Source organism: Chinchilla lanigera, unplaced genomic scaffold (genome assembly GCF_000276665.1).
Source record: "Chinchilla lanigera isolate Chin_1 unplaced genomic scaffold, ChiLan1.0 scaffold00034, whole genome shotgun sequence".
NCBI classification, from domain to species: domain Eukaryota; kingdom Metazoa; phylum Chordata; class Mammalia; order Rodentia; family Chinchillidae; genus Chinchilla; species Chinchilla lanigera.
The window spans coordinates 612,900-624,927 of NW_004955435.1; the positions used below are offsets into that span (position 1 = coordinate 612,900).

General features: G+C 41.3%; 1 long non-coding RNA gene across 1 annotated transcript; it reads right to left on the bottom strand.

Annotated features, from left to right (window-relative positions):
- Positions 1-5,750: 5,750 nt before the first annotated feature.
- On the bottom strand, positions 5,751-9,379 carry LOC102025389. Its single transcript, XR_261650.1, has 3 exons — positions 8,109-9,379; positions 7,457-7,591; positions 5,751-5,932 (listed from the first exon to the last, which is right to left on the bottom strand). It is a non-coding gene; the product is annotated as an uncharacterized LOC102025389 (long non-coding RNA).
- Between the last annotated feature and the right edge of the window lie 2,649 nt (positions 9,380-12,028).

Below are 12,028 nucleotides of genomic sequence, written 5' to 3' on the forward strand. Positions count from 1 at the left end.
CACATGGCATGCTGGTTTGCAAGTGGACATACTCAATAAACTTTGGTTCAGTTAACTGAGAAGAGGAAAAGCGTTGTGAAGGTTCAGGCATTCTCCATCTTAGTTTTGCTTATGATCACTCGCTTCCTTTCTGTGGCTGTGTCTGGTGGGTCCTGAGAACTCACATGCATTTCCTCTCCTTGACTCAGTCGGCTAACCATTTCACCACAGGGGTGAGGCGTCTCTTGAAAAGAAATCTTGACATCTAGCTTGTGGAAGGTATGCCTGTATATTTAGTATGGTACACACACTAACAAAGTTTGCTGGGTCACATACCCGTAAGTGGAGAGATAAAGGGTGTGGGGGGGTGCTCAGTGTCATTAATTGGTGACATGATAAAAATCTATGTTCTTTCTCTCATCTCTGCTCTGTAGTCCTGTGCTGGTTACCCAGTGGTAGGGTGTCTTGTAGCAGGTAGTATTTATCTTTCACATCTGATTAGTGTGTGTACACCTGTGTGTGTGTGTGCATATGAGAGGGACAGATAGACATATGGAGAGTCAGAGACAGAGAGATAGAGATAGATAGATAGATAGATAGAGAGAGAGAGAGAGAGAGAGAGAGAGAGAGGTTATTTCTCTATTTCTGAACTTATGACTCCCCTAAGGTCATTATTCAAATCTTAACTTTCTCAGTGAGTCCTTCCCTTTTGGCTGTGTCTAAAATCACAACCCCAGCTTTGTAGCTTTGGTTTCTTTTCAGTTTGCTTACTATCCGGCAAGCTACGCATTTTACTTAATGCTTCTTTTGCTGAGTTTTCATCATCGTGACCATGCAGAGACCTGATCTGTTTTGTTTCCTGCTACGTCTCCAATGCTTAGAATAGCACTTGACTTAGAAGTCACCCAATAAATATTTATTGATTGAATAAATGCATGAATGTGGCCAGGGGGGCTTCAAGGGACTGTTGACTTTGGCCTTTCCCCCTCCTTTGAGCAGCTTTATGGAGATGGAGTTTGTACACTACCCCATTTGCTCTTCTGAAGTATGCAGTTCAACACCTTCCAGTATATTCAGAGTTGTGCAGCCATCACCACAATCAGTTTAAGAATGTTTTGATTGTGAAACAAACTCCTCCACCTTAGCTATTAATTTCCAACTCCCTCCTCCCCCAGTCTCAGGCAGACATCACTATTCTCTGTGTCTTTAGGTTTGTTTGGTCTGGACATTCCATATAAATGGAATCATATGACATACTGCTTTTAGTGACTGAGTTCTTTTGCTTGACATACTGTTTTCAGGACTCACCCACATTATTGCACGTGTTAGTCCTTCCTTTGCTGTTACTCTGATAGTGTTCCAGAGTATGAGTATGTCACATTTTATTTATTTTTTCATCATCTGATGAGCAGGCATTGATTGTTAAATCAATCGTTGTCAAAGGGGATGGGTTTGCTGTGATTGGCTCGTAATCATCCTGGCTATTCTTAGGGCTTCACATCAGACCCCCCCAGTGAAGGGCTGACTCAACGCGGGATCACAAGCCTCAGCCCTGGGTCCACACAATCTGTGAGCCAGCAGGTCGATACTGCATCCGCGGAGTTCCTTCCTTCTTCCCCTTACCTTTTTATTGACGTCTTGCCTTCCTTCCAGGCCATTATGTTTATCATTTTTTACACTGGAAGACTAATGATTTGCAGCATTAAAACCATAGAAATGTAGAAGGTTGGACGGCAGCAGAGTGAATTATACTGGTTCTTTCTTCAGCTCAATTTCTTCATTTAAAAAAACTCTTCCCCTGCCCCCTCAGTGGACACTGAGGTGCTGCTCTGGAGGCCTGCAACAAAAAAAAAAGTCACTGTTCACCTAAGATATTAAATACCTTCCTAGGACAGTCTCTGCTAATTCCTTGTGTTTCATCTGTTGGATAGCTTCGTGGTACACAGCTAAAATGAGTGATGTTATATTTCTTTTTTTTTCTTTTTTAAGAGTAGGAAGAATTTGTTGAGAGGAAAAATAAGCTTCTGTCTGAAGGGTCATTATTTAAATCTTAACTTTCTCGGTAGGTCTTTCCCTTCGGGGACAGAAGAGAGCCCAGAAAGTGGGTTGCCCACCAGCCCTGCTTCTCCAGGGGGTTTTATCGAGCAAAGCCATGAGGTGAGGCAGGCTTAAGTTGGGACGGAACTATCACCAATCAATACGATTACAAGTACAGTCACTTAGGTAATATTGACCCAGTGGCAATGGGTGTGAGGATGGGCGTGAGGCGGAACAAAACTATGGTCAACCAATAAGATTACAAGTATAGCAGCTAGGGTAATATTGATTAAGTGGGGATCAAATGGAGACAAGTGAAGCGGCAATGCATGTGGCACAGACAAGGACCTTCCCCAAAGGGGTGGGTGAAGGAGGTTTGGTGATTGATGCCTACTTAGAATACCAATCACGGCTGTTGTCTCTAGGTGGGTGAATACTTCTTTTTTCTTGAGGCCTGGCCTTCAGTGACTAGGCCTCCAGCCACAGCTGTCCTCTGCATTGACTTCTTCCGGGCTCAGCCCTGTCTGGCTGCCTACAATATCTCTGCCTAACTTAGCTATCCATAACATTCCCTTCATCTTCCAGCTGAAGGGGGTTACAGTTAAGATCTGCAGAGGTACTCCACCAGGGTCTATGTAAGGGCCCTTGATGGAAAGCAGTGCCTGGCTAGGGATACAGCTCAGCAGCACAGTGCCTGTCTGGCAAGCTCAAGACCCTGAGTTTGATTCCTGATACCAAAAATAAAAAGGCAACTCTATATTTCAAACAGTTGACTTTTTGTATCTGAAAGACTATAGCTTTTCTCATTTCCAAGTAATTAAGTCAGTCAGAAAGAAATACGAAACTGTTTTGTCCATTTTCCTTTCTTCCCTCCTCTCTGATCAAGGTGGGAAATACTCACCAGGAGTGTTTCCTGCGACGACCTCAGGTCATGAGTGAGGACATGGTCCACGGTTTTTAATTCAGTAGCAGACGCTTTGGGAAAGCAGCCTGCTGCTTGTGGTCCAAGCAAAAATGTGTAAATGGCTTTATTGAAAATCAATATGCTCTTGTGAAGTGTTGTTCATTTCTGAGTTCTTCACCATTTGTCGTTTCGTGACAATGAGAGTTGCAGGGAGTTTATGGCTGTGGTTTTCTGAGTTTGAGATTTTATTTCTCCTTTCCTGTGTTTTTTACCATAAGCGTGGGGTTAAAAATTACTTTGTGTTTTATTTTGTTTGCTTTTTGGAAGAAGAGATATGTGGCTTTTTCTTTCTTTCTTTCTTTCTTTCTTTCTTTCTTTCTTTCTTTCTTTCTTTCTTCTTTCTTCCTTCTTTCTTTCTTTCTTTCTTTCTTTCTTTCTTTCTTTCTTTCTTTCTCTTTCTCTTTCTCTCTCTTTCTCTCTCTCTCTCTCTTTCTCTCTCTTTCTCTCTCTCTCTCCTGCTTTCTTTCTTTCTTGATGACAGCAGCTAACTGCTATGGAGGAGTGCAATTTTTACCCATAGTGTAGTCTCCTAAGTGAGGTCAACTTTGCACAGATTCCCTGTGTGTCTGAGGCTCTTCCAGAAAACTGTAGAAACTTCTGTAGCCTCAGAAAATGGCTGAGTTCTATGGGCCTGGGAAGGCAGACATCTTCTCCTATAGCAACAGTGCTTAGTGTGCTCACTTAGGGCTACTTCTCACTATTATTGTAAGAACACAAACCCATTTTTAATTGGTCATAGTTTTGCTGAAAGATTAGCTGTGAGATTGAATTTTTCAAAATTTATGTGCTAGTTACTGCTAATGTGCAGCATCTGAGGAAGATCAGGGTCATTTGTAATGACTTCATTTGATTCGTAGAGATGAATTACAGCATTTTTTTCCTGTGCTGAGAAACTAGCTATTTTCTCATAAATTTCTACCAATGTTTTACAAAGTTTAACCTTCATTTTAAGCCTAGAGAGAGTATAAATCTGAGCAGTGAGGTATGGGTGATGGTAGCTGTGTCACAGCAAGGTCTTACTGAAATAAAGCCTAGGAGGAGACCTCAGGGAGAGGATGACAAGTGTGCCCCTGAATAATTTTTTAATGAATCAATGTCCAAGGATCACTTACTTATTAATTTTTATTTGCAGTACTTTGCAAATACATGACATTTAACATAATTAGTTGAATTGAGTTGCATTTATATAAAGAATGAGATGTGACCTTAAACAATTTAAGGTTTAAAGAACAATCTAAAGTTTTAAGAACAAAATATTTTATGTTTCAGTGTTTTGTGCAAGGAGGGAGGCCAGGACTAGCCCAAGGGTAGTTGTCTTATTTCTTAGCTTCCCATTTTTTTCTATAAATTCCACCCCACCTATACTTCTAGTCAATAGAATTCATATATTGTACCTTATTTTTGGCATATTTTACTCAGACTGATGCCTCAGTTTCTTTTTAGTAGCTTCTGATCCTGTTCTGAGAATCTTAAACAACCCCCAAAGACTTGTTCAGTCCCTAGAGAGGGGCTGTTACTGCAAAGTAGTGGTAATATTCCACACCATAACTTAAACATTGTCCGCTGTACAATTTGATTACTAGTTAATTATGGTTCTGTGTAATTTGATCAGAACCTCTAGAATTAAATCATTTTTTATTAAAAATTATAAAATTTGATTATTCCAAGAAAAGATTATTAGAGTGCCAATCAGGTGGTTAGAAAAAAATTGTCATCAAATAGTGAAACTAATCTTATCAACTAATTGGGAAACAGCCAGACAGACGTAGCAGTCTAGGAGTGCTCTCAGAGGGGGCTCCAGAGAGCAGGAAGCCAGCGAAAACCTTTCAAACGGTTCTGTGGGCTACACTCTCAGCTTAGAGGTCTGCAATAAAACCTGGCTACCTACTTAGTGTGGGCAGGTCTTAGAAATGTGATCTGCAGTAAAATAAAACCTAGACACAACCACTCTTACTTTAGTTCATTCAATAATATTATTTATTTACTTATTTGTGTATGCATCCTTTTATTTATTTTTGGTGGCAAGCAGAGTCGGGGGGTGGGGGGAAGCTAGGTCATTCCTGAAAGGTTTTCTGCAATTAAATCCGATAGTGAAAATGAAATCACTTTTCTGCTAGTATTTGGGCAACCAGCCCATCCATTCCTTTTCTTCTTTTATGTTCTACTACCATATGTCAGATTACAGGTTAGAGTTGATGTCATTCATTTGGAGTGCAGTGAGAGGAAATAGCATTGGAGGACTCTATCAGGGAGGTTTTAAAATTGTTTTTAAGGAGCTCTGTGTCACCTGACTCTGGGTTGATGAGGTAAGAATTGGAGAAAGAGCTGACTACTAGTCCTGCTCAGCAGGTTTAGTTGCCTTGGTCCCTTATCCCGGGCAACTCCATGTTGAGATGACAAGATTGAGAATCTACCTACTGTCTTCACAAACTATAATTAAATTGGGGACATTTAAGTACGTATTACACATTATTAAATAAGTGAGGAATGCCATATGGAGGTTTACAAAAGTAATGAGGAAGTCTCTAGCTACTAAATAATACACTTAAGCACTTAATTTAATATGCTGGGTTCAATTTCCTTATGGGATTTTTAGACTTACCCAGTTTGCTTATTTGCTACCATATTAGTTTTGCTTTTTTCTTTGGTTATTTTTTCTCAGGAAAAAATGCATGTCAGATAAAGGCCCTTATTAAATTAAATTAATTCAATTCAGGGAGATATTTTCTATTATATGGTAAGACTTTACAAGTTTCTCCAAACTCTCAGAAATAATGTACTTTGTTTTATTCTTTGTTGATCCTTGCAAACATTTTACCTCCGGAAATATTTTTCATGGATGTAAAATGATCTTCTGTAGATTATTATTCTGAAGAAAGTGGTATTATTAGCATTGGTACTTGAGTATGTAATATTATGGCTTTTGAGTATGAGTGTCCCACTGGTCAGGTCCTGGAAATCACAAGAGTAAATATTCACTGCCTCAGTATTGAAAGATTCCTGGAAGGATATATTAATAGCTTAAATATAGAAGAAAGATCTCTACTGAATTAGTTTTTCTGGACCCTATGACATATAGTAAGTTTGTTAAATACTAATAATATACCAATAATAGTGATAATGTTAATAGCAAAGTTTTAGTATTTACTATGTGCTTTACATGCTACATGGATTATATAATTAATCTTCAAGGTTGCCCTATAAAATAAGTGTATTACTTTTAGTTTATAGATGAAATGTGACTTGAAGAAGTTAAATGATTAGCCAAGATCATGCACTTTCTTTCTTTTTCCTTTTTTTTTCTTAAAAGACAGAGTCTCACTATGTAGTTCAGGCTAACTTTGAACTCTTGATGATTCTCCTCATTTTCCCAAGTGCTGCGATTACAGGGATGCACCAGCCATACCTGACTAAGTGGTGATTATGCCAAGGTAGAGCGGATCTAGAACTGGGAGCTATTTTGTGGGTTGGGGGCATCAATTTTTAGATGATTAGTACCGCATGCATTGGCTCAGACACCTAAATGTAAAGATTTTCTTTCATCCCCACTTCATCTGTTGCTTCTAAACCCTCCCAACCAGGTAGACTGTGTTACTACTTTATTTATGATCTTCTGGAGTTTGCCTTTAACACATGTATGAACAAGCGTGAATCTATTCCTCATTTAAGACACCAATTACAGGTTTTATTTACAATAGACTGCATGCTTTTCTGCGTCCTAGAGCCTGAAACCTCACATGCCTCACTAATTCCCCTTTTCACAACGGGCTCTAAACAGAATGACTTGCGTATCTGTTTGCCTTGACTAATCACTCTGACTAGGTGGTTTAGCATAGCAAGAAAGGAAAGCCCCACGGGCCGTGTCTGTAGCGGCATCCTCAAAGGAGGCTGTTCCTCCTAATGTCTGTTCCGTGTGCAACTATCTTACGGTAGACTGGTTCCTCTGCCGGGGTTGAGGCTTTGCTTTGGTCTAAAATAGGTGAGGAGCATCATGTATTCATGAGGTGGGCACAGATGTAGTGTATGTGATATATGCAATTTTTTAGAGCAATTTAGATTTACAGCAAAAGTACACTGGAGTTCCCATGTATGTCCTGTCCCCAGCATGCACATCCTCCACTACTGGTCATCCATACACTGGCACATTTGCTAGAAAATGTTGTTTTGAGGCTGGGGGAAGATTGCGTGTATAACACACTAACTCCTCAACAAGACTCCCCTTTAACTACAGTGTATTACTAGTGTCTGGCGTGCTCCAGGTGCTGCAGCGAGTGAGTGCAGCCTTGAGGGGACGCACGCTCTCAGGAGCCTGCACCCCACTGGGAAGTCAGGCCACATGTGAGAGAGGACTGAGGATTTGGTCACCTGGCAGTGATACACCGGTAAGCAGACAGCACTGCACAATACAAGACACGTTCACTATCTTAGCAATACAGGTTTTGAGGTCACATGGGGGTAGAGTGGGTTGAAACTTACCTTCCACAGGACGTCAGTGATCAGAAAGAGTCCAGCAGAGACTTCATGGAGGCCATACTTCTTCTGGTTAAGCAAGAAATTTTCCGGTTTTTCCCAAGACACTTTAGCATCAACCACTTACATGGCAACTGTGTGCTGAAAATTCGTACAAATGGTCTCAGTCGTTTTTTAACTAGGTCTACTGTAAGCTTTGCTTGACAATAGCTGGATTTTATTCAACATTTTGGAGCCGTGTCTCTGTGAGCAGAAGAGACAGCATGATGCCATGAAAAGAACCTGGGCCTTGGCGTCAGGGCCCTGACTGCCCTTGTCCCCTGGCTGTGCACCGCCTTGCCCCTGACCACACGACCTGCCTCTCGAAGCCTCAGCCGGTCCAACGCTGAGAGCGGGTGGTTGAGGTAACTCGCGCTGCCTAGCGTTTATACACACATTTTGTTTCATAAGGACCACGTGACCAGTTTCATTGAAAGGTTGGAGAAATCAGACTCTGCTTTAGAGGGCAGGACGGACAAATCAGACCCACAGGAAACATAATAAAATACAGAAGATAAACATCTCATAACTGCGGGCAACCCGACCTCCAGTTAGTCTAAGCGATTTGGGATTTGACTAAGCAGCTGAGTGCTGTGAAGGTGAGGAAGGAAGAACTCACCAGTGGGTCTGACCCTGCGCTTGCGGCTCCAGGCTAAACGGCCACTCAGAAACACCTTGGGCATTCAGCCAGGAGGGGCTTACGCGCCCGTCTCACTCCCGAAGGTGCCCGTTAAACGCCCGGAGCAGCGTGTCCACACCTTGGGCACTGCGGGCTTGCCGAGGAGCATTCCAGCGGGAAGTAACGCCCACACTGGCCTCCCTGCGGCCGTCCTTTGGCAGACTGGCGGCAGGCTTGGTTCCTCGATTGCTACCTCCGGAGAAGGACGCTGGTTGAGCGGACAGCCGCCAGACTGCCAGCCAGGCTTATGCACACTCGGGAACATTTTATTCACACGCTGCTTCCAGGGCAGCCCATCTTCTGAAGAGCCTTCTGCCATTAGTTTTGGAGAGAGGATTTCATTCCACCCTGCAGTCCCATTTTTGACTTGTGGCCTTAAGAGGGTTATTACTTCATTGGCGAAAGAGCGCTAAAATTTTATGACAGGCCATATGGAACTGACAAACTACAGAGGTGGCCCCTCTGCCCGGCGTCGTTAGGGCTGCGTGTCACCTGTCTCCTGCCTTCCGCCACTCTCCTGGCCTCTGGATGGGGCCTGTACCAGTGGTCTGAGTTCATATTGTTTTGGCTCCTAAACACGGCAGTTTTCCTGCGAAGGCAGTTGTGGTGGCGCACTTTTTCCCTCTTTCCAATTTCCTAGTCACCTCCACACATGGAGCTGAAACGGGCTCTTTCTACCTGCTGTGTGCATGGGACCTCTACACCTGTTCAGTCGTGAAACCACTAATGAGGCCTCTCCTGTCCTATTCGGGATTTTGACGGAATATGAAATCTCATTACCCAGAGTCAATGAGTGACATCTGCTCCCCATCCCCCTCCTGAAGTCATCGCTCCAGCCTCTCAGTGCTGTGAAAAAGATGCCGCTTGGAGAGAAAATTAGTGTCCAGAAAGCAAGGCGGCCTCCCTTGCCCAGACAGGGCTGTCGCTGAGTTTTTCAACATTCTGGTCCTATTTGGACCTTCATCCCAAAAGATTTGGCATAAAAGGAAACCTCATTATGTGTCTTTTAAAAAAATTAAACCTTAGAAATACGGGATTTTATTGAAAAGGAAGATAAGAAAGACCTTAAGCTGAAAACATTAAGATAACAAAAACTTGGTACTAAAATGGATATGAGTAAAAAGGCTATTTATATAGCTCAGTCTATCTCAAATTATTTCTTTTAGCAAAGGGCATATAAATGAATGCACATGAATATTATAAATTAATATATCCCATGAAATTTTTGTTTGGGGAGTATTTATGCATAGTGATATATATGTAATGGAAAACATATAAAATGCAGCACAATTAACTCATCTCAAAGATTTTTTATTCACTCACATATGAAAGTGTTCACTACATAAACATTTATTAAATGTTCAATAAGTATTGGGCACTGTAATTGCTACTGTAGATACAAAGATGGACAAATTCAATGTTTAGAAGAAAAAAATAAGAAAGTAAGTAATGACAAGCCATATGGTAAGTCTCAGAACAAGTGGGATCATCTTTCCTTGGACGTGAAGGCCTCAGAAGAGAGGAAGTGCTACCAGGATCTTAGGGTGGGCAGGAAGGTGCTGGCAGGATCCTGGCTGCTGCTTCTACAGCCTTTTGTTCTTCTGTTCAACTTTGGACTTGTTTGGTGCACACCTGTCACCCTGGCATCTCTCACCGGGGCTCTTCCGGGTTATACCGCTGTCTCTTGGTTCCTATATCAACCTTTCTTTATTTATATCTTTGTTCTACTGGAGTAGCTTCTTAAGAAAATTCATGCAAAGGTTATCTTTCTTTTCTTCTTTTCAGACTTCCTCTAACCATTATTCTGTGTTCCCATTGCATTTGTCTCTTTCACTCAAGCAATCATTTCTTATGATCTTTTTGCAGTACGTGTTCCTAAAGAACATACATATTTTGGTTTGCATATATTTTCCTTTTTTTAAATTTAAGTAAATGCTGTGTGGATTGGTCTGATCATTCTCCTCTTTCCTCTCCAATTCATTTCCTGCATTTTTGTTGCTCTGTTTTGTTTCACACTTAAAGTGAAGACATCCCTCAAGCTGCGTTTTCCACAGATGCCTGACTGCTGGTTAGGCTTGGCCAAGGGGAGGCTCTGGTGTTAGTTTCAGAAGCGGGAGGAAGGGGGAGGTTAGTCTCTCTACTTTAGCTTCTGTTTTGGTGGCCCTAAGTCGTGTGGTATAGCCCGTGCTGTATCCCCGCCACATTTACCCCAACCCTTCTTTCAGTTATGTAGCCCCAGACAGCCTCCAGTTCCCCATTTCACAAAAAAGCTTTAATGAGGCACGTTGTATGTGTTTCAAAAGATCCTGTTACACTTTAGATCTAAATTCTCTCCTGAAGGCCTCCGGTGTTTGGCAGGTGACTGGATCTCTGGGGTGCTATACTCATCAGTAATTCATCCACTGATGAGCTCAGTAGCTGAAGGTGCTATTAGAAGTGGGCCCTGGCTGGAAGTGGTCCCTGGGGTGTGGTCTAGAAGGGTGTGCTCTCCCCAGCTCCTCCTTCTCGCTCTGTGCCCTGGCTGCCGTGAGGTGGAGAGCTGTTAGGTAGTGCGTCTTTCTACTGTGACATTCTTCCCTGGAGCTAACCGGTGGTGGACTGCTTCCTCTGAACACCTTGAGCCAAAGCGAATCTCTTCTTTAAGTGGCAGGGTTGGCTATTTTGTCCCAGTGATGGGAAAGTGAGCAGTGTATTTGTGTAGGAATTATTTGGGGATATGGATGTAGTAGTGGAACTGTTGGATCATGCATATACTCATTTTGCTTACCAGAATGTTCTTCAGTGGCTACCTTAATCTGTTTTTCCACTAACTTTATAATTTTTGCCAGTATAGTAGACATAAAACAACTCTTTGATATTTCATTTTGGATTTCTCTGTGTTCTAATTACTAAAAACTGTTTCTTCATATATTTACTGATCTTTTGGGCTTATTGTTCTGTAAAGTCCCTATTTTTATCTTTTGTCCATTTTTCTACGGAGGCTACAGTCTTTTTCATTTTTCAGGAGTCCCTTATGTGTTTTAAGTAGTGATGGGGTTAAGGCATACATACACAATATATTATCTCAGTCTTTCATTGCCATATGAGGTTAAAATGAAGTAAAAATTTTTATATAATCAAATTATGAACATATTTTTAGGTCTATGGTGTATATTTTGTAGCTTTTAAATAAAATTCCTAAATTCATTTCTACCTTCCAGGATATGAAGATATCTTTCATAGTTCTTCCGATTAAGTTTATGGCTTTCTTTTCATTTTAACATCTTTAATTTATCTGGAGAATACCTTCTTGGGGTTTTAGGTAGGGATCAGCAATAGTTTACTTTAGAATGAGGCACTTTGCAACACCATTTATTGAATCAATGGATTTGAATATGCTTTCTTTTCTGTATAATTAGTCTATTAGTCTTCTTTTTCACTAAAACAGCACAACTTGGATTACTGTATTTTCACAGTGTTCTTCAATAGCTGGTAGGGAAAGCTCCTGACCCCACCATGTCTCTAAGGCCATCTTTGTTTTTATTATTATTATTATTATTATTATTATTATTATTTTGGTCTATTTGAGACAGGGTCTCACTATGCAGTTCAGGCTGGCCTTGAGCTCACTTTGTAGCCCAGGCTGGTCTTGAACTCAGAACTCTCAATGATCCTCCTGCCTCAGCCTCGAGAGTGCTGGGATTACAGGTGTACCATTATGCACGGCTACCTAACTTTGTTTTTGAACATTTTTTTTTTCTTATGAATGTTGTATTTATCAAGGTCCCCATAAAAATTCAAACTGACATTTTGCTTGGAATTATATTTTTAAAAGATATGCTTTTTGAGTTTTTATATGCCTAAAATGTCTTTCTCCTCAT